Source organism: Electrophorus electricus, chromosome 5 (assembly GCF_041902795.1).
Source record: "Electrophorus electricus isolate QZ-2024a chromosome 5, ASM4190279v1, whole genome shotgun sequence".
Classification (NCBI taxonomy): domain Eukaryota; kingdom Metazoa; phylum Chordata; class Actinopteri; order Gymnotiformes; family Gymnotidae; genus Electrophorus; species Electrophorus electricus.
The window spans coordinates 16,834,600-16,856,807 of record NC_137501.1 but is presented as its reverse complement, the minus strand read 5'-3'; the positions used below and the strand labels follow the sequence as shown (position 1 = coordinate 16,856,807).

The window sequence follows — 22,208 nt, the reverse complement described above, 5'->3', positions numbered from 1 at the left end:
AATCCCAGAGACCTTCTGCCTGTACTGGCCAGACTTCAGATCAGAAGGTGAGAGAATACAGTCATGTGTTGTGTGGCTCAGATTGTTCACACAGTTAGTAACATTCCAAACACTTTAATTATAGTGTACAGCATGAGACCTGGAAATGTGTGTCTGTGTTTGTGTGTGTCTTCTCCCCAGGCTGAGCTCCAGCTTTGTAATGTCCATCATCAGAGAGATCTATCAGACTGGCTCTGCTCACTGTGTGTCCAGCTTGTTGAGTTCAGCAGAGAACTGCATCAACCTGAACAGCAGAGAGCTGGACTCTGTCCACTGTGCTGCCCTGCGCTTCACCCTCCAGCACTGCACAGCAGTCTCTCTCAGCCTGCTTTTCACCTCCATACCAAAGGCGGAGTTGGAGAGCATTGAGCCACTGCTCTAACACGTCTCCCGTCTCAGGCTTGAACTTTTCTCACAATCAGAATTTTAACACAGAACTGGTCTGTTTAGGGAGTGTTATATAAACGTTTATGTACGTTTATGTGTTTTTCACGAGTTTCCTCAAAAGTCATTTTGTGCCAGCATCATTTAGGCTTTATTGAGACTCCTGTCAGGTAATCAGCAATATCCATGGATATTTACCTAGAATAAAATGACTTTCTGGAGGAAATTGGTAAATTTAAGTGAAATATTTATATTAATCCGAAATTAACTGCCCAGCCACTGTCTGTGTGTGTTTTATTTTCTCCGTGTTGACAGGAGACACACAGACACACACACACACTGACTCTGAGCACTGAGGACTGCAAAGTTGTCTCCATGGTCATCCAGAGAGTGAGCTCTCTCACACACACACACAGCTCACTCTACACGGCTGTGAGGGCAACTCTTCCCCATTTTACACACAGTCACCCTTCAGTAAGCCACTGACTCAACACCACACAAACTAGGGAAAAGAATTTTATCATTTGAAACAAAATGTGTGTAAATAGCATTAATGTTAGTAGTTATGTGAGTGTGTTAGTGTTTTGTGACTCTACATGTTGGTGAATGTTGAGTGTGTTCAGCTGCAATAAAGCCATGCTGCTCCAGTTCCTGTCTCTTCTCTGTGTGGGGACTGATATGGCCTGTAGGTCACTGGCGCTGTTTCTGGAACATTCTGAAGGGCTGTCAGAACTGGACCTTAGCCACTGTCAGCTCACTGACCATTGCCTGCAGCTGCTGTTCCCACACCAGCACAAAGCCCACATCCTGGAGTGAGTGGACAAGCGGGAGGAGGAATGTGTAGAGAGTCTTGATTGTTGAGTGCACAGTGAACACTAACATAGATATAACACATTTTACTCTTTTTCTCACAATTTAACACAAAATCCGGCATGTGACTGAACATAGAAGCTGTGTGTGTTCATTGTAAAGCATTGTATGTTCCTTGAAAGGCTCTATATAAATGTAACTTTGCTCATTCAGTCATATCCTTTGTTCCTTCAAGGACTTATTTTTTTCAAAAGCAAACAGCAAAAAGCTTGATTTTCTTGGTGATTTTATTTGGAAATGACGACCTCTCTCACTGGCTGACTGGTTCACTGATCACTGCCTGTACTTGGCAAGATGGACCTCTGTGGTCTACAAAATATCCAGACTGCTTGTAGAAACACATGTTCTCATTAAAAAGAGAAATAAGGCATAACAGACTCTTTATGATTTACAGTTTCATGCCTGATAGATAACAAGTCATGTGTACAAGAACTGAAAGAAATGATATTTTGTTTAAAATGTCAGAATGCATAATTATCTGGCCATTAATGACTCAGGTCCACTGACACAAATATACTATTTATTTCTTTGCTTATTCATTCATTTGCTAATTCAGTCATTCGTTTATTCATTCATTCGTTCATTAATTTAATTCATTGCTATATAAATCTACAGGTGTTTGTACTACTATGCGGTGATTTAGTAGAGGGAGGTGTGTTTGGGAATCCTGAACAATGTGGTAATTATAATCCATCTTATTTCAGCCTCAGTCACAATGACATCACTGATGTGTCAGCAAAGAGGATCTATGATACTTTCTCCACCAACAACAATATTCACACTGTGAGGTAACTGTGTGTGTGTGTTTAGGCATGTAAAATAAGGCTGTATTTATTTGAGTTTAAAATTTCAAATTTAAAAGCCTATTTTGATTTTATAGGCTCTTCAACAACAGAATTACAGGCATACAAATCTTCCTCTCAGACAAGTGCTTTGAAGTCTGGTGATGCTGATGTGTTGTTGGCACTGTAATGATGAGATTTGATTTTTCTAGATTATTGGGACTATCCAAATTATATTTTTGTTTTAAGTGAAAAAATGTAATGATTAAAAAACAAATTTTAGTTATCTTATACATTTTAAGATTACATATAAAAATCAAATACTCAAAATTTATTTATAAAGTACTTTTTAAAATTGTATTTTATTTTATTTTATTTACAACAGGTGCTATTACAAAGCAGCTTTTCAAATGTCCAAGTCCAAGCCCCCAGTAAGCAAGCCAAGGGTGACAGTGGCAAGGAAAAGCTCCCTAGAGCATGAGGAAGAAACGTTGAGAGGAACCAAGACTCAAAGGGGGTCCCATCCTCCTCTGGCTGTTTAAAGAGAGACATAAATAAAAAAATAAAATAAGCATTTAATGTTTAGTCCAACTTTCTGGAGGTTCTAGACTTGTGTGCATGTGTCCGAGACCCAAGTCGCAAGAGAACGTCCATTAAGGGCAAAAGAGAGTAGCTGGTTGGGGTGGAGGTGGTGTGGGCTACAACAGGGGACATCAGGGGATGATGGGAGTAGTCAAGGCATCTGAGACAGGATGAGGCTCAGTAACATCACAACATCAGGGGTAGGTGTACCTCGGCAGAGTCCACTATCAGTCCAGTGTATTAGAGCAATGATGTTTGATTCCTACTCAAAGAACATGTGATATTTCCAACATTCACTTTAGGTATCAATGAAGTTGTGACATCAAGCAAAGGAGGACAGTGAGACATGAGTAGACAAGCACAAGTTGGACTTATTAGGGACAATGAAACAAAACCTGAAGACAAGACAACAGAAATGAAAGCCTGAGTGAGCTGAACTGAACTGAGTCAAACTCCTACCGCTATATGGACCTAGCTCTGTAATATAGTTGAAACTGTAAGTTGCTATAGATAAGCGTGTCTGCCAGATGTAAACAGGAGATCACATTAAGCAGTGAAGTTGTGCAGTGTGAACATGACATCTGTCTTTTACAGCAAAATCAGATTATTTTATTATTCTTTAAATGTCTTCATGGTCTAGCAACTCATAATGGCATTAGCACTTGAAAGCAAAAAAAACAGAAAAAAAACCTAAACCAACAGCAAAACAAAAACATCTCAAAACACACTTATTGCACTGAGTTCTGTTTAGATGACTTTTGATTTTATATTAACACATCCACTGTTATCTATTTACCTTTTCCTTTTATCATTATATATGTCATTTTATTTTTTATCCTTTGGGCAATTAGTCTCTTCTCAATGCGTTTTATTTTTTGTGTGCAGAGAGAAGGGGTAAGAAGATGCATATACAGAGGTCTGGACTAGCCGTGCTGTCAAAGGTTAAGGGAAATGAAATAAATAAATGTTCCAAAATGTTTTTTAAATAGTTTAGTATCCAACATTTTAAATTCTAACATTTATGGTTACCCCCAGCAGTGATCAGTGGTAGCTCAGTGGTTAAGATACTTGACATGTATCAGAAGCTTATCGGTTCCAGCCCTACTGCTGCCAAGTTGCCACTGTTGGTTTGCTGAGCAAGGCCCTTAACCCTCAATTGCTCAAGATATACTCACTCGTAAGTCACTTTGGATATAAGTATCAGGTAAATGTATGATTGTGTTTTTTATAATCTTGTACACATAAATGTCATATTCAACCAGAATATGTAAAACACACTGTCAAATCGTGTTTATAAAAATACGTTTTAGTTTTAATTAATTTCTGTAACTTCATGTCACTTATGTTGATATGGTTGTTGGCTCAGACAACAATGGCCACAAGAGGGAGACAAAGAGCTTCCCTAGTAATCAATGAAAACAGGCATACCCTGTAACTGTATGCTATACTATTCTTTTATTTTATATTTTTCCTTGATGTCCACTTACAATGTTTGCATGGCTTTATGTTCCAAAAATAATCATAATCTATTTTACACAAATATTTTCCAACTTGTTTATATTGTAGAATTAAATAGGACATGTATTACATTACGAAGAAAGAATTCTGCGCTGCATACACTTAGACATCGGTAATATAACTTGCAGTTATATAACTTCTAGTGAAAATCCTTGAAGCAGTCAACACCATCATCTGAGTGAGCTCCATTTAACCCTCTGAAGTTAAACAAAGAATTGCAGCTAAATGTGTGAACATTATCACATGTGACAGTTCATAACAAGTTAAGCTTCATAATAAGTCACGAAGTCAAGAAAATTCATACCTAAGCATTACCTTGTTTGATGTGTTTATTGATGTATTTGGGTATAACCAGGTCATTTGCCTGTTTTTATGTATTGATCTTTATTGCTCCAAAAAACTACTCACGTCTTCCAATGTTCTTGATCCCCACTTCTAAGAAATAGTAAATGGACTAATCCTAGTTGTGGATAAGTATAAGACTAAACAGCTGTGAACTAATTCCACACGAGGGGAGTCATCACTGGAAAGGTGTCCTGGTGCGAGGTGTGCAGTGGTCCCTGTCCTGCGAACACAGAGAGACACAGAGGTGAGATACCAGTTAAAAAGGTTTGAGAAAGTACATCCTCCACTGACCAGATTCTGTTGTTTACATGTAAATGGTTCTGTGACTTGAACAGGTCTGCTCCTTCTCTCAGCCAATATAGAAACAGCTAACTGCACTACAACAAGTACACAAGGTGTAATGAACTTGCTATGAGAATGAACTCAGTAAGTAACTCAAAAAGGAAAGGAGCTTCTCCTTCCTGTTTTCTTTGTTCTCTTCTTGTTAGTGTTTGTATTTGCTCTTTCAAAACACTCCTGCACTCATTCCTCACACTAAAACATGAACCTGGTGTTGTTTACACAGTGACTTGGTGTGAGGCATCTGATCCACGATTTCCCCCAGGGGTCACAGGTCTCGTTTGACGCCTTTTTTTTCTCCTTAAGACAAAAACAAATTCAAATAAGAGCAGAAAAACTGAGCAGAAATAAACAACTATTAAAATTCTAGATGCACTGTGGAATGTTCAGAGAAAAACAAGACACTCCAGTGTCTATTGTATTTAATATGTGGTATTTAACTGTCAATATGGGGACATTACGACAAGGGAGTGGGCTCAGCTGACCTGTCTATGATTTTATTTTATTTTATTTTTTTAATCCTAGTCTTTGATTAAGTTAAGGAATTTTTCTTTCAAAGAAGAGAAAAGGGATGGAACATGTGAAACACAAACATAAAAATAGGTATGCATTTATCTAATAAACTGATGACTACGATTAGGTGAGACAAGTTTTAGGATATAATAATAAGTGTATAATTTCCATCACACTTTTCACCTGAGTCTCCTGTGTTTCTGAATAAAAGAAAGTAATATAACACAAGCAGTTATACAATTTCCGAAAGGCATATTATTTAGAAATAAAGAAGAACTTGGTTATTATTTGGTTATTAGAACACATGAGGAAAGCATTTTAGTTGCATTCATTTTGCCAAAGACATCCATGACTGAAACAAGCTTCCTGTCACCACTGACCACCCTCCTAGCGTTCATGTCTCCACGGTTTCCCTGTCTAGTGTCTTTATTTTGATTTACTCCCTTGTTGTGGTTCCATTCCTTCGTTTCGTTTTCTGCACCCCTCATAATTTGCACTTGTGTCTGGTTTAATGCTCATGTGACCATATTTTTAAGCCCTGTTTTAGTTTAGTCTTGTTGCTATTTATTGTAAGTCCAGCTGCTGTTTGTTAATCGAGGCTTCAGTGCATGTGAATATAAGCCTGAATGTTTATCCTCGCCCCAATGTTATAGCCTGCATCCCTGGTTTGTCTTCGTGCACTTTTCTTTACTTTAGTTTATCGTGAATTCTCGGACTCTCCATGTTAATAATTTGACCCTGGACTTTGGATTTGCCCCTAATAAATCTCACTCTTTTCCACACACTGCTCATCGTTACACTTCCCCAACCTACTATATTTACATTAAAACTCCGTCAACAGCAGTCTTTAGCGTTGAGGGGTTTTTTAATCTGTGTAAAATTACATAATTTCTGCTGTTTCAGAAGTGAAGGATTTGCGCGCTCTAAATTTTCATCATGCCAATGCACAGAGGTTTTGGTATGGAGATTTTATCCCGATCTATAGGAGCAGGTGTGATGGACTATAAAGTTGACGAGAAAGAAACCATCCGTTTCGCCGCCGTTTATGTCCATAGATGCTGCTATTACCAAAACTAGTACTGCGCTGATTCTTAGAGGACGGTTGATTTGACCGGATGCCGCAGCAGTACGGCCGACTACTCCTGATCATAACGTATTCATGACAACTCAGCCCTTTTTACGACTGAGGTGCTCACACGACAACGCGTGATCTTGCACCTTTTATGTGTTTTAAGAAAAACGCTGTGTTTTAAAGTGCAGCAGCGAATTTTCCTCTAACGCGTTACTAAGATCTGTGAGCAGAGTAATTTCTCCCATTGTGTTGAAATGAACAGGTGTCTGTTAAACTCATTCATGAGCGTATTTTAACGCGCGTTCAATATCGTCCGAGCTGTAATCTTTTGAATTCTGTAACCATGCGGCGTCATACGTATAACATTCTAGTCGCGTGGTGTGATAGCAACTGCTAGTCAGAATAAACAAGACAAACAGTAGTAGAAACATTTAAAAAAGATACGATTACAAAAGTGAGATGCATTTTTGGCAGAACAGCGTTCATCCTTTTGAAGTTAGTTGCAGCAATTCTCCCACTTTAGAGCCGACCTACATTGTAAGACATCCTCCTGTTGAGCTGGATATCAGTGTGTTAAGCAGGTTTCTGTTTTGTAGGAGGACGGTAAGCAGCTGGAAGATTCCACCGTGTCAGCGCATCGTAGAGTGAGTTATCAACACAGCTGGCGACTGTTACAACTAACACACCACTTTAAATTTTGATATGAGCCCTTTTTAGATAGAGATTGCCTTTTAGGGATTAGAATGAGGCTCTGCAACATCTCAGATTGAAAAAGAAAGAAAGAACGCAGAGAAGAACAGAATAACTATATATATATATATATATATATATATATATATATATATATATCTTTGTCGGCTGAAGATCTCTAGGGACCGAATACACATTGCTGGGTCATATGTCTCTGTATGTTCCAAATGGGAATCCATAAGGTGGAGGAGGAGTTGAGCAAAGAGACCCTGGGTGAATGTCGGAGAAAGACATGGGAGGACAACCGACGGAAGGCTGCACGTGTGGGGCGGTGTCTTGGAGGTCTAGACCTCGAGCTAGCAGTGCGAGAACTGCAGAGGGAGAATGTGGAGATCAAAGCTGAACTGAGAAGGCTGAGAGCACAGCTTGAGAAAGTAGGAAAAGAGAAACACTTAGTTACACTGCAGTGCACATCCAATGAAGCAATGTTCTGCTATACACAGCAGATGGTTTTAGATTGAAATAAGCAACTATAATTAAAGTCCAGGTAAATAGTGAGCATAAATGTGTTAGGGCATATCAACAAATGGATTGCCTATGGCACTACAATATCACTTACATTATATTTTTGATAGTATATCAAAGTGTGTGCACATGCATGTATTTAATAGTGATGCTAAATTAAATGCTTTTTCACAGTTGGAAAGCCCAAGGCCCAGTTTCCCCCTGGAGTCTCCCAAACCACGAGACAACAGGTTTCCCTCACTCTCCCTCAGACAGCCTACCAGATTTGCACCTGGTGAGCCCCACTGGTTCCAAGAAGCCCCATCATCCAGACCCTACAGGCCTTGCCGTCCACTACTGCCTCACTCAGATGTGAGGCCAGCACCAAATGCACAGGAGAAACAGTTCAAGGAGAAAAAGACACATGGGAAGAAGAAACTGAAACGTCATCAAAAAGACATAGAGCAGACATCGAAAGAAGCGAATGGAGCCTCGGAAGCAAGAACATGTGAGAAGAAGAGATTTCGAATTAGGATTGTATGGAAAGGATTTAAAGGAATTAAGTCTTTCTTTCAAAAATAGCTGTATGGTATAGAATTTCATGTCCTTTCCATATTAACATAACTTTACTCCTTTACTGCATGCAATAAGCCTGCCAAAATAATTTTCCAGGCATTTTTCATAGATATTTAATTGATTTATAATATGAATGTCTAACTTCTCATTTCAAAATGTGCTTATTAGTTCATGTCTGTTTTATAATGTAAATAAAGATATTTTCTTAAATAGGTGCAAAGTCTGGCATCATCTTAATAGGTACAGTTGCATCATTTAAGTCCATTTAAGTTCCAAGTAAGATCATGTCATGATTTATTGACAAAATATTAAAAATGTATAGTTTTGAAAGGATTAACAGCTCAACATTTATTCAGTAAGAGGTTCAGGAGTAGAAAAAATGTTAAGAAGCCCCCTAGTCCCCCAGTCCCAGAGTCACATGCGAGGTTTAACCATCAAATATTAAAACCCTGAGAAATGATCAGTCTGAGATCTGAGTGAATAGTTTAAGGAAGAAATTTGTCCAACCGTCCATGTTCTGTCACAAAAATGGGGTTGCGGTCTGGACCTCCTTGACACCAAGAATTGTACAACCGTTTCCCTTTGTAGATGATGAATCTGCCCAACAACATTCCCAGTGATGTGGACGGTTATCTGTTCCCTCCCACTTCCACCTGTAGTCTGCTACATAATCTTACAGGATTTGTCATGGACCAGTGACAAATCCTGTCTCATCTACATTGTAGATATTCTGGGGTTTTGTTGTGAAATCTGTGAGATAAGCATATCAAAGCAGTGGGTGAATATTCCAGTATCAGCTGAGGTCCTCACTGTAGCCACAGGAAACTGTTCTGATTTGTGAATGGTCTGCTCAGGATGATCTCACATAAAACAATAAAATCATTTTCTCCCATTGGGGAAAGGGCTCTCAATTCCACTAGCCAGATTATAATCCAGAACAAGATGTAAAACATCTGTTTCAGTAAAGCTCCAACCCCAGTCACACATGACCTGCCAGGATTGTAAGAATACATGGACACATTAGCCTAAGCCATTTTATGATCACATCGTAACTTCATATTTGTCATTCATTTATTCCATCAAACAGCATTTATTTTGCATATCATAATTTCTTACTTGCAGCCAGTACAGTGAAAACTGATGCAAGTTTGTACTTGAAGGAACTCCTCATTAAAACACTCTAAGGTCATCTTAAATGGAGTGTAGTGGGCTTAAATGGTTTCAAAGCGACTAATGGTGAAAATAGACAATGTGTTCATTTTTAAATAAAAGATATATTTACATGCATGGAGCCTAAATATTACGTGGACTAAGAATCATATTATTATTTTGCCCACATACAGAAATATTAATTTATTCTAATTCAAGGATTGCTTGTTGCCTATGGTTGGCATGCTTTTTGTAGTGCTGTATCATTTAAACCCACCTTTTAAAGAATCAAATTTTTGAAAATATTCAGATGTCCAGAAACTAGATGTCTGCTTATTTGTTAATATGTTAATGTAATTAGAAAACTGTGTACATACGTGGTAATGTTTAAATATAGGTGTATCTGCCAGTGAAGTTTATGCTTTGACCTTTAGATTAGCTGTAATGCTGAGACAGGCAGGGCAAGACACAAGCGTGTTGTCGAACTTTGTTTATTAGGAGGAGCAGAAACATTATCCAAGAGCAGGTTACCAGAATACATGATAAACAAAAAACAAAGTGAGGCTAACCAGGAAGAAGAAAACATAGAGGTAAAAGTAAGATAACACAGATATTAAGAACACGGGAACGGAGAACAATATGGAAAACGAACAGGCAGAGAAAGAATACATATGGTAGAACTCCAGTGTAGTGATGGGATGTTAGATACTGAGGCATCAAAGCTCACTATTGCAAAGCACATTGATTCAACACTGTATTGAAGATTGTATCAAAGTTACTATTAGCATATGACTAATGAGGTCTAAGCATCAAACGTCGTCTAAACACTGGATGAAGTGGCACTGTTTCACAGGTCTGGCACTGTCCTATAACTTGCAGGCTATAAGAGACTGTAAAATCTCCAGACATCTTTTTCCCACAAAATTTGAAATATGGAAAATATGGAAGCAAATCTTTCCATATGAGGATAAATAACATAAATTGATCAAGTACCATTTCTTAATACACAAAAATTAAAGCATTAAAATCTCATTTGACATAATATAAATGCAGTTACCAAAAAGTGGCTGAAAATAAGCAGGAAACTGGGCGTGTTATAAAAACTTATATACATTTACATACACTTATATATTCATTTATGTGTGTTTTGGAAAGTTTCCAAGATGTCATTTTGTGCCAGCATTGTTTAGGTTTTATTGAGACTCCTGTGTCAGGTAATCAACACATTACAGTCCATGGTAATTGGTAAATTCGGGTGAAATATTTATATTAATCTGAAATTAACTGCCCTGCCACTGTGTGTGTGTTTGTGTGTGTGTGTGTGTGTGTGTGTGTGTGTGTGTGTGTGTGTGTGTGTGTGTGTGTGTGTGTTTTGTTTTCTCAGTGTTGACAGGCTGCTGCTGAGGCTGCTCCACTGCTACAGTGTCTCTGACCTCCAGCAGGGGGCAGCAGCAGCAGATCTGCTCTCTGCTCTGCAGCACACTGGACTTCTCCTGCAGCTCTGCTCTGGAACTGACAGCAAACACACAGACACACACTCTGACTCTGAGCACCGAGGACTGCACAGTCGTCTCCATGGTCATCCAGAGAGCTCACACATACATACCTACATACACACACACACACACACACACACACACACACACACACACACACACACACACACACACACAGCTCACTCTGCATGACTGTGAGATAGAGGAGGCTGGAGTGGAGTTACTCTTCCCCATTTTACACACAGTCACCCTGCAGTAAGCCACTGACAAACAATTTAACACAATATCCAGCATGTGACTGAATGTAGAAGCTGTGTGTGTTCATTGGAAAGCATTGTATGTTCTTTGAAAGGCTCTATATAAATGTAACTTTGCTCATTCAGTCATATCTTGTGTTCTGTCAAGGACATTTTTTTGAAAAAAAACAGCAAAAAGCCTGACTTTCTTGGTGATTTTATTTCTCTTACTGGCTGCCTGGTTCACTGATCACTGCCTGTCCTTGGCAGGATGGATATTGTGTGTCTCTGAAAATGTATTAATATTATTAGTATGTGCCTAACGCTCCTCTCTATTCCAAAGCTGACCCGATTTCCATAATTCTCGTATTGCATAAGACATTTATTTCCATTATATGTTTTAGCAATCAGGTGGTCATTTTTCTTTTCAACAGTTATTGGCGGGATCCAATAGATCCAAAGTCAAACGAGTACGCACATCATGTGTTGAACCCATCCATAGTATTTTTCTGCTTATCTAATATGCCAATATTTGCTCGTAACCATCCCACCAAGTCCTAAGAACACCCAAACCTAAATGCTTAGTAACTACAGTAAAGCTTGTGTCACTGTCTTAATTTATATTCTGCATTAGTTCATCAAATGGTTATTTAATGAGAGTGAGTCTGTATTTTGTATTTGAAAAAAAATAAAACTGTCAGCATTAAGCAGGTTTGTTGTCTGGTTTGAAGGCTGTGGTTGTGCTATTTTTCTGGCCTTTCTGGTCAACTAGTTTCTGTACCCAGTCATTCCATCAAGGGAGGTGTGTTGCTATTGAAATGTCTAATTTCCTTCATCTAGGGAATTCATGACATACATTAGAATTACATTTATTATAGCTGCAGTTGGCAATTAAGGGGTCCAATCATTTTATCACATCTGCACAACTTGGTTGCTGATGACATCCCATATTAAGTTCACCAGCCTTTGTGGTTGGTTTTGAGGTTTTGTTTCCAGGAATGTTGTATTTTGAAACCAATCTCTCAATTTTCTCTGCTGAATTGCTTTATATAAATATTATTTTTTCTGATTCGACATGACTAAGAAATATAGTTCCCCCAGAAGGTCAGTTCACCCCAAATGTACTTGCATTCACAGTATGTTCATATACACCATTGAAGTTTGGTGATAATCTAACACTCTATGGCTAAGTTTTAGCCTATTAATAAAAATCCTGCTCTTGGGGATTGATAATTAAAGACACATATTTTTGATAATTATTTACAAGAAGATCTGCATTTTTTACATTGAAAGGGTATCTCTAGATCAAAAGGTCACTGATTTGTTTGAAAGGTGCATTTGCCCAACTAATTTAGGTATCAAAAATCAGGCTAAAAAAAGGTTTACGAAACGTATTGAACTTTTTTATGGAATAGTCACAAAGTATTGCACTGTATAAACTGCATTTCTCATGCACAATTGGTACACAATGGGATTGACTCATTTTTTTTTTTTTTAATACCTTTTCATAAGTCAGAGGGGCTCTGTTGGCAAAAATGTCCTATAATTGCCATGCTAGCTTAAAGTCCATAAATCAATACTCATGTCAAGTTTCATAAGAATTACTCAAAGAAGTCTTAATTTTTTTTTCAGCTGTTTTGAATGAATCAGTACACCTTGGAAGGATTGATAGGTATGTAGGGGCCATACTCCATACAAATATCAACATGTTTCAGTCTCATCAATATTTTGATACCAAATTTGTGAAGATTGGAGAAAGGTCCTACGACTAGTGTGTTACAGTTCATCAGCAACATAAAAAGCAGTAGGATATTTAAATTCAAAGTAATTTCTACAAGAATCAACGTTGTAGCAGTCCTCTGAAGCCAGTTCTTACTAAATTACATTACATCCTTTGAAGCCCACTGAAAAATGATTAGCCAATTACCTGAAAAACATTAGCCAATGTTTGACTCAGCCTTAGCAATCCTCCAGCTTGCTTACAGAAGCAGTATGCAAAATTTCATCTTGATCAGAAGAGCAGTTGTTGAGAAACAGTTATTTGCATATTATTATATGCCCCATATTGACAAAACTGCTACATTTGGTAAGCTACCTCAAAGTCAATACTGGTATAAGTCTTTTAAATTTCATGAAATCTGAACATGTCCTTCAGGAGTGACAGCTAGTTAAAGTTAAAGTTAAAGCCTAACCTTTGTACTACTACTTTGTACTACTAATATTAGACTGCAATAGGACAGCTGTATTTTTATGTCAGGTTTTTGTTTAAATAATTATTGAGATTCAGACTCTTGCAAATATTTTGACACCAATTTCACTCAGAATGGTGTGAAAATCCTAGGAAAAACCCAAACAAACAAAAAAAGTGAAATCTAGTGGGCAGAGCATATCTGAATTCAGAAGAAACCAAGGAAGAATAAAATAAAAATAAATAATATTATTTCTATATTCACCTCTGCCTTTTGTTTTGAACATCTGCAAATGTTAAATATAGTTTTATCTGCAGTTCATAAAGGAAAAAACAAAAATACATTAGAGTCAGAACGTTTGTTTCTTTGTCACACAGTTTTATTATTGTTTTGAATTATTATATTGTGTTTTAGCAATTGTCACTTGTCCTTGGACTTGTCCTCGGCCTCACACAGCCAGGTGAAAAAGGCTGTCACAGATTTGAGGGCCACACCTTTGCCTCTTGTTGTGTTTGGACAGCAGCTGCTGGTGCACCTTCCTCTGCTCCTCAAGTTTGGCCTACTGATGGATCTGTTCAATGGTCTTGGGCCCGTGGTCAGCTCGCTGCGACACCCAGTTATGCTAGAAAAGCAAAATCAGCAGATGCATACTTTTGCATCACCATGCGCTGGAATGGCAAACACAAACACACAAACACAGGCAGAGTCTCTAACCAGTCGCAGGTCGATGACGTCCTGGAGCAGGAACCGAATGCGTGAGGAACCCCTCCTCTCCTTCACTGTCTTTTCTATATATTTAAAGTAGTGATCCATTTTTGGCTGAGAGAGAGAGAAAGAGAGAGAGAGTGTAAGAGAAACGTAGAAAAATTTCAGGTATTCTACCCTTTTCGATTCGATCAGGTGTGCTCTCAGCTGAACTCATGTCGCAAGACGTTTATGACTCTTATGCAAACCCTGCTGCCTTGCACGTTGGTCAGTGCTGTAAAGCAGTTCACTGCCACTGTGGGTGTATCTGTGCTGTCATCAGCTGCACTTGGCTTTGGGGAATCCAGGGTGCAGCAGCAGGAGGCGGCAAACGTGGAGGAGGCTGTGAGAGCAAAACCTTCTAACAGCTGACCAGTCCTCAATAAAAGCCTTTCATTTTGTCAGCTGCAGTAGGAGCAGAGCTAACAACCACACTAACAACTTCACTAAACAACATGAACTTGGACACTTTTAAAATCATTGCCAAGGCCTAATAATACACTGATATCAGCGCAGCATGCTAGTCGCACTATAGATGATGATCCTAATTAGTTGGCTACCCTGTAGTCAGAGTGCAGGCAACAGGCAAGCAACAGAAAACACTGACAGCAAAACTTTTATAGACAACATTTCAACATGCTTGTTTTTTGGTTAAAAGCGTGCATGGAGAAAAAAATACACAATAAAAAAGACCAGGAAAATTGAACACATATAACTGTCAAACTAGTTGGTGACTGAACTGTCAACATCACAACTGCTGTTCCTACTAGAGACAAAACTGACAGTCAATATACAATATCCAAAACTTCTTCATCCAGTTTCGATGTGTAAAGTACTTGTTGTGAAAAACGCAACACAGACCAAATCTGGACAAAATAGGCACAGTCGCTGCACTGCACACTAGCACTCATCTACACATGCCCCGTAAACCTTTACATGACATATTAAAGATAAACCGATGCAAGTGCTGAGCATCTGCTGAGAATATTAAATCAACCCAGACCAGGCCCGCGGCCTGCTTACCCTGGCCTTCTCCAAGTCCAGGTCTTTGCCGATGGCTGTGAGGAGGTGGCACAGACGCTCCAGGCTCTCCTCGCTGTGGTTCATGAACAGCTTGACCACACAGTCGTGCATGATGGCCTCTGACAGCATGTGCAGCTTGAACAGCTCCCCGATGAACTTGATGTTGCCGATGGACCTCCTGTGGGCCTTGTCCTTCGCCTCCTCCAGATCCTCCTCCAGCCTCTCCCGCTCGCTGGCCTTGCGAGGAGTAACCAGAACAAAGACAAAAGCAAGAAACAGCGCGTTTGGACCCGATAACGACCAGGCCGCCTCCCAGCACTGCTGCCGATTTCAGTCCCCTTTCTCCTGATCTGTGGGTTGGTGAGTCGGGTAAACTAGACAGGAGTGCTGCTTACTGAAGTGGCCGCTTCCAGCTGGTGCCGCAGCTTCTCCAAAACATCATCGTTGACCTTGTCCTTCTCAAACTCCTTCTGACAGCGGTTCAGCAGCAGCTTTTGGAAACTCACAGTGCTGGTGGGCTTGTCTGCCATGGGCACTTTTAACTACACAGGAAAGACATGTAGGAGAAACACTTGGGTATAAGACAGTGTTGAGAGTTCTGTTACTAAATAGAAGCTGATTAAAGCTCCATGTCAGTTTAGAGTGGTTCAAACAGAGTTCACTTCTGTGTGGCATTTGCTTTTGTATGGAACTTCAGCAGCAATGTATGGGAACATGTTACTCACCATAGCCAGGCAGCTGCACATATTGCCATAGGCCATAGAGAAGCTGGGCTCATCGATGGCTTTTTCAAAAACCAGGTCAACCACGCCTTTGAGGCGCTCCTCCATGTCGATGGTGAGGTCCATCACCTGCTTCATCAGCTGGTTAAACATCTGCGGAGGAAGCTCTGATTTCTCAGGGGGATAAGAGTCTGGGGTGGGGGCAGGAGTGGGAGCTGGAGCTGGGACGGGTCCATGTGCAGAGACAGGGGCAGGAGCAAAAGCAGGACTGCCGGGCTCTCGTCTCTGCACAGGAGGCTCGACTGGCCGTAGTGCTGGTGATGAAGACTTCAGCATTGCACACTCAAGCTTTGGCTCGTCATCTACAGCCAATCACAGATGAGGGTTGGGAAAGTTGAACCACCAAAAAAGGGGAAAAAAATTCAAATAAAATAATAATCAGTGGAGTCAAAAGCAAATCATCCACAAAACTAGTACTAGTTTCATAAGGAAGTTCATGCATGTGCTAGCTAGCCCTAAACCAGCTGTGTGTGTGTGATGTAGTTAGAGGGTTGAAAGGGACAGTGAAGCCTGACCTGGTTTCAAGTCCACAGGAGCAGGAAGGACCTGAGCACTGTCCACGTTATACATGACATTCCCCTGCTCTGCTACCTGGCTGTTCAGCTGCTGGGATTTGAGGTAGAAAATGTGAGGATAATGAGGGTGTGGACATAAAAACTAGCAAAAGACAGAAAAGATGGAGAGAGAGAGAGAGAGAGAGAGAGAGAGAGAGAGAGAGATACTGCACACACATGCAGAAGAAGGGGAATGGCAACGAGGGTGGGGGGGTGAGCACAGCACAGCACAGCACAGCACAGCATAATTAGAGTTTACAGAGAGGCCTTTCCTCAGAGAAGCTGAGGTGCTCAGGGTTTGGCTGAATCGTTCTTACAGGGCCTTTATGTGGGCTGTCTGTGTAGAGGGAACACGAGGGAAGATCAGGAGGATTCGAGTGGCTGTGAGGGAGAACTAAGATGGAGGCAGACAAAAGAATAGGCACGGCAAGTCGGAACATCAAAACACATCTGAGAAGCCTTCTTAAATCAGAACAGCCACAATCACACAAGCTACTGGAACCAGTCAAATATGACGGAGGAGGGTCAACGGTGTGACCGAATCACTGAAGAAGGAAGAGAGAATGGCCGGAAATCAAACTACACCATCAGATTTTGTTGCTGATTGTATGATGCTTTTAATAGGACAAGACAATGAAAGCCAGCCAAACAACCAAACAATCAGCTCAGAGCTTATTATGAGGGAGGACTAGATGAGAGAGAACTTTGACCTGTGGAGTGGATGATGCGAAGCAGCGGCCTGCAGCCGATCAGGGGCTCGGGCTGCGGGACTGAATGGCTTACCTGTGGAGCAGTAGGGGTAGTGCAGGGACGTCCCACTGGTGGGCTTGTGTTCTGGCTAATGCCTACTCCTGACATGATCTCCTCTGTGATATCCTTGCCATCCTGGTTAGGGTCTCGGATACGGATCTTAGCGAACAGCAAGTTATTTGCATCTAGTCAATCCACAATTAAATTAATTTCACATCTGAGGCAGGGGGAATACTCACTGTTTTCTTTACCCTCTTAGTGGGTGGAGGCTGCTGAGCTGTATGCACTATTATGGATGGAGATTTGGTGTATATGATCTGGCCAGGATAGTATGAAGGCCCTGCCACTAGTGGTGACCAAAAAAAAGCACTGGTTTCAGTTAGAAAGCAAAAGAAAAACCAGTTTCAGCCAGCAGGAATACCCAGAAGAAAGGTCTCTTTATCAGTGAGAGCACGCATGTAGGTTTCCCAGGTGGGGGGTAGAGAAAGCGAAGTCCAAACTCACCATATGCTAGTGGGCAGTCTGCAGGAAAGAGCCCAGGGTAGAATGTACTGGGTCCTGTGGGCTGGACGGAGTACTGCTGGGGATGTCCCACGTAAGGAAGGCCACTGTGGTGATACTGAGAATGAAACAGAACAGCAGAGGTAAAGGGCCTAGCACCAGACATGGCCATTCATATAGGACACTCCTAAAAGAGATATTCAAAGCAGTAAACAAACAAAAAATACAAAAACATTTAGTTTTTACACTGAAAAAAAACTAAACTAGAACTTCTCATTTCTGCTTCCAAGATAAAACATATTTTTATCTACACATTTTAGGAGCAGTTTATTTATTGCTGGCCAACCTGTTTATAGACAGATTTTCAACCCATTTGCTACACTGTGTACATATTTGCACAGGCGTTTTTCTCTGCTCTGGGTACCTGAGGCACATAGTACTGGAGTACGTAGTACTGTGCGGTCTGGGATGAGGTGAAGGGCATGGGTGTCAGGAACATCATGATGGGCTGGCCGGACACGGGTCGAAAGGAAGCGCTGTTAATTGGAATGGCAGGCTGGGCTGTCTGCATCTGAGGGATCTGGAAAAGCTGGGAGAGGAGAGGAGTGGAGAGTGAGGGTCACAGAGCAGCGTGGCGTATGCCGCAGCAGCCGACTCAAGACGCTCGGAGTGAAGACTTTAGTCAAGAGTTGAGTCATGGACTCTACAGCAGTTGTACTGGGAATGTTGAGGAGATATATACATAAAAAAAAAAAGTTTAAAATTTAAGGGATTTTGAATGTCCTATTATGCTAGGCATGCAAGATACAAAAAGAAAACCTTTCAAGAGTCTGTTTCACATGCATGGCACTAATACAAGGGTGAATGAATTAGCATGAAAAATTAAACAATTACAATGACGGATGCAGCTAATTAGCCATGATTGCAGGAGAGGGGATATATATGTAAAAAACAACTAATCTTGAATGTAAATTTGTACCGATAACCTGAGTCTATCAAAGCCAATGCTGACAAAATATGACATGAGCTAGAATTCAGAATGTGACAAAACCCCCATCCCAGTTGGCTTTGATGCTCAGAATGGGAACACAGTGAGGGAATTCCTTCTACATGAGAAACAGTAAAATGAGCCTAAGACGTGATTCTCACATACTGTCTCCCACCGAGCTGTTGCCATCTTAACATTTTCTGGACATAAAATCCTCCCTCCAGCAGTTATGCAGGCAGGCAGAAATGAACCTTTGTATGGGCTCCTGGGTAATGGAGCAGCCATACCATGTCCAAAACAGATTATTAAAAAGCACTGGAGTCCAAAGGAAATAAAAAGAAACAGACTAAAAAAGACTAAACATAAAAGACTAAACATAGGTGCTGGCATCCTCCGAACTGGGGAGCAGAGTGGAGCGCAGGTGCACCACTGAGCTACTGGAATGTCTTTCAATGCATTTTTTGAAGACTGCAAAATTACCTGAATGGATCTCAATCCTCCCTTGAATATTGAAGCAGGAACGAGAGAGAAGCTAGTGGAAGAACGCACTAATGGGTGTAGAGGGTCAGAGAGACTGTAACACGCTCAGATACACTGGCACACACAATTTAAACAAATCTTTAAACAAATTTAAACCAAACCAAGTTTTGTTTTTTTTTAAATGATGGAATTGAACACTGTTGTTACAGTGGAATTGTGAGGTCAGAGGCAGAGCAAATGTGTTCCACTAACCTTCCTGGCCCTTTAAGTGCACTACTGCAGATAGACTGAAAACAAATTTCACCTAAATAAAATCACACTGTAACACTGAAAACATAAACACAGACAAGCACTGAATGAGTGGTAAAGGGCATTAAAGCCTAAGTATTACATGGAGATCACCGCTCACATTTTCAATTCTTTCCTTTGACAAAACAACTCACATCAACAGCCAAGGCACTGCACTGGCTTTCTAAAAGGAGATGGCAGATGGCACTATCAATTAGCTTCACTCAAAAATGGGAGAAAACAAGGAATGCGGCATGTTATGCGCTCGTGCACATAGTTCGGTCACACGTCTCTGCTATGGTCTTCCAACGTACACTGCCCTTGATATGAGGCAATATGGCAACCTACTGTAAGCTCAACCTTGGGTCACGATATCATGCAGAGCCTTCATAATACCCTATGCTTCTGTGCATGTGCTAGTCAGATTCAAGCTCAAATATCGTCTCTCTCAGCTAGCACAGCCTGACCTCATCTGTCTACAAAACTTACAAGAGGTCTCCGGTACACTAGACAAATGTTGCTGTTTTGTATTCACAGAGAACATTTATCCAAGTATGTGTACAGATCAAAAAGTTGGGATGCGGCTGGGAGACAGGAATCCATCTGCCTCTGAGATTGATGTGTGAGTTGGGGAGGGGAGTGCAGTGGCTAGAACACTAAACTTGGCGAGGTTTTACCACAGGCACACAGAGGAGCATGCAGCATACAGTGGGAGGTGCTGCGCTGCGGCGGTGGACATTAGCTGCTGGTGGGCAGGATGAGAGAGCAAACTGGGGGTGGAGGAGGGTGGGGGGAGCCAGGCAGAGACTGTGGGGGCAGGATGCGTGCAGACGCATGTCACATGCTGCAGGAATCTGGACCATGTTGCTGACAAGTTCATTGAATGTTTTGAAGCCAACTACAGCACATGCATGTCTGTGTTGAATCTGGGCTTGGTGGATTAGGGTCAAGGAAGACTTATTTTTAGCTGAAGATGTCTATCAATAGCAACACACTTAACTGCAGATAACCATATTTACTGCTAAACTTTGGCTGACATCTCAAGTGAGGCGCACTTCATACAGAATGAATACAAGAGTTAATTTACTGTCTTGTGCAGTTCAATATAACAAGCTCATGGTTCATTGCAGGTGGAGCCACCGTCCTTGTTGATTGAAAACCTTAAGAAGCAGAAGCAACAGTCCTATTCCAAGCTAGAGAAAAAAGGCACAGGACTCTCACACAGCAGACTCTGAAATGGAAGATCTCTCACATTAAGGTATGGCTATGCAGCCTTGAATTTTTATCTCCAGACATTCTTGTGTGGTTCCTAGATTTTTCCCACATTCCAGTCCTTTTCTCAAGTACACTTTAAATAGAAAATAAAGTAATTAATTGAAGGGAATAGCCGGTGCCATCTTTATTCTGAGCTCAATGTTGCATACAGACGAGGTATTGTCCACAGAATGTCTAACAGTCTCAGGTGGGTTCAATCTTTATACATTTTCATCAAGTTACAAAACCATTTTTTATTAAAATTGTATCTTTAGGTGGTATCCTGGCCTCAATCCCGGACTTGCCACAGAGGCCATATTTGGTCATTATCACTTCCTGCTTACTTCTGAAGCCTAATTTGGTCTTTTACAATTCCTGCCATCATATTATTACATTAATAATTTCATTTTATTACCTCACTTGAGTACACCTCTGGCTGGATTTTGAACCACTTGGTTGTAATCCTAAATGAATCATGAATGATGCAATCAAAGGATCACTGCTTGAAGCCAAGCAAAAAAGTTTGATTTTTCACATTCACAGACATGAAGAACCAGCAGGACGAACCAAGACTGATGTGAACTGTGTGGGAAAGTAGACTTTGCACATACTGTAGAACAAAACCGCTTTGATGAAGTTGTAAGCAAAGAGGTATTAAGAACATAAGCCTGTGTAAATCCTGATAAGCAATTGTAGTTCAGAAGTGTTTGAATATGTGTATTGTTTGTTTGTATTTTCACAGGCCAAAAACAAGTACTGATTAGCAAGATTTACTACCTCCCAGTACACCATTTCTTTTTACTGCCTGAGTAGATGTTGATGGAAGTCAAAAGGCCAACAGAAGCAACAGCCATCTGGTGGTTGCTTCCAGACTACCAGATCAGCTTGATATTCTCTATTGCCTCTCTCTGGCAGAAGACCCACCAGGTCATTCCACATTTGCATAGTTTTGGTGATGCTCTTTGCTTTGGCTTCAGTGTCACTTTGGTGGGCTTCTTTGGATGGGATGATTCCCCCGCTGAGAGTGTGCGGGCTGTTGTGGAGAGAGGATGTGTCTCCAGAGTCACATCCAGACCCACATATGGCCACCGCAACCAGAAAAGCACAGGTGAGGAAGATAAGGCTTCTGAGAGCTACCAGCCAAGCAGGTGTGGACAGAAAAGAGGTGCTCTGTAGCAAAGAGAAAGGAAGCTGATTGCTTGGTATGTAAAAGGACAGAAACCTGGAAGCTGGTGTGGATAGTATGAAACCCACCAAAAATGAAAACAACAGCTTCATTTGGAAAAAAAAACAAAAAACCCAACAAAATGCAGCAAGAGAGAACAGGTCTTTGCTCATCTTAGATAAATCAGTGTTTGATATAATCAATGCTTAAAAAAGCAAGGTAGCCAGGAACAAAAAAGTAACCAAAAGTATTCAAGGTGAAATGTGCAGTGTATTGGCTCAGTCATTTCAACTGTTCCCCATTTTTTTTATATCAATTTTCATCTCTGACAAGGAAGATGTGGAGGGGAACCTGGGAGCCTGTTGGACAGGGTAATGAACTGGATTGCAGGCTCA

General features: G+C 40.6%; 1 pseudogene; it reads right to left on the bottom strand.

Moving 5' to 3' along the window:
* Positions 1-13,732: 13,732 nt before the first annotated feature.
* LOC145657968 (eukaryotic translation initiation factor 4 gamma 3-like) overlaps positions 13,733-22,208 on the bottom strand; it is a 33,506-nt pseudogene continuing 25,030 nt past the window's right edge.